Source organism: Cynara cardunculus, assembly GCF_001531365.2.
Source record: "Cynara cardunculus var. scolymus isolate 2C chromosome LG 6, CcrdV1, whole genome shotgun sequence".
Lineage (NCBI taxonomy): Eukaryota > Viridiplantae > Streptophyta > Magnoliopsida > Asterales > Asteraceae > Cynara > Cynara cardunculus.
Genome location: NC_037533.1, coordinates 3,468,098 through 3,469,355, shown reverse-complemented (window position 1 = coordinate 3,469,355; position 1,258 = coordinate 3,468,098). Strand labels below are relative to the sequence as shown.

Below are 1,258 nucleotides of genomic sequence, written 5' to 3'. Positions count from 1 at the left end.
GGTATTAATAACTATATAAATTAATTAAATTCATATTTATTATTAATTAATTAAGTACTAAGAGTACATGTTCTTCTAAAAAAATTTCCCGGGTAATATTGCTTTGTGAAAAATGCTTCAAAAATGCGAATTTGAAATTTTAAATCTGGTTTTGATGACCACTCCAGAGTTAAATTCAGACATTAATTTTTCCAGAATTATGTTGTAAGTCTGGGGGCCGTAAGTGAAAATTGTGTTTTAGGCGGAAAAAATCAACAATCATCGCACAGGAACGTGACATGTGCTCCCAAAGTTACTTATTTATTAGTATTATAGATATGAGCTTAATCAGATGAGAACTGATTAGTTAGTGATAACTGTGAGGTCCAATCTCAACCACAAATCAACGGATAAATTAGGAAATTAATMATTATGGTAGTTTGAGTTAAAATTATAATTAGAGGACATATTAGGTATTTTTTAAAAACTCCTCTCTCCTCTCTCATCTCTCTGACCTCCAATCTCCGGCCTCCTGTGAACATTAATCCGGCAGGTATCACAGTATATCACAATGGGTATCACATTGTGTATCTTTGTTTTTAAAGTTTGAGTTGGTATCATAGTTGATATCACAATGGGTATCACATTGTATATCTTTGTGATTACTTGGTACATGTCGGCTTAATGTTCACCGGAGGCCGGAGATTGGAGGTCGGAGAGATGAGAGAGGAGAGAGAAGTTTTTTAAAAATACCTAAAATGCCCTCTAATTATAATTTTAACTCAAACTACCATAATTATTAATTTCTTAATTTATATGTTGATTTATGGTTGAGATTGGATCTCACAGTTACCACAAACTAATTAGTTCTTTCTTGAATTGACCCATATATATATATATATATATATATATATATGAGCGATCAAATGAAAATCACTCTCATTTGTAAAAACCGTACAAACCACCCTCATACGTCGATTTTATTGTTTAATCTTATAAAAAAAATTCATGAAATTGTTTAATCTTGTGAAATTGTTCCATATAATACTTTTTTGATGAATTTATTTCATATATGGTTATGAAATTGTTTCATATAAATATTTAATGAAATTTTAATGAAACTGTTTCATGTATTTCTTTAAAATTAAAATAATAAAGATGATAATATCCATGATTAATACCCTCCACAATAAAAATGGTTAATCAACCTCTCATAATTACAAAAAAATGAACAAAATAAAAAATTATGATTGGTTGAATAAGGTTTTCACGGTTTTAC

General features: G+C 28.9%; 1 protein-coding gene across 1 annotated transcript in view; it reads left to right on the top strand.

The window, feature by feature from the left end:
• LOC112514765 overlaps positions 1-1,258 on the top strand; it is a 5,719-nt gene that overhangs the window by 3,550 nt on the left and 911 nt on the right. The window lies entirely within an intron of this gene.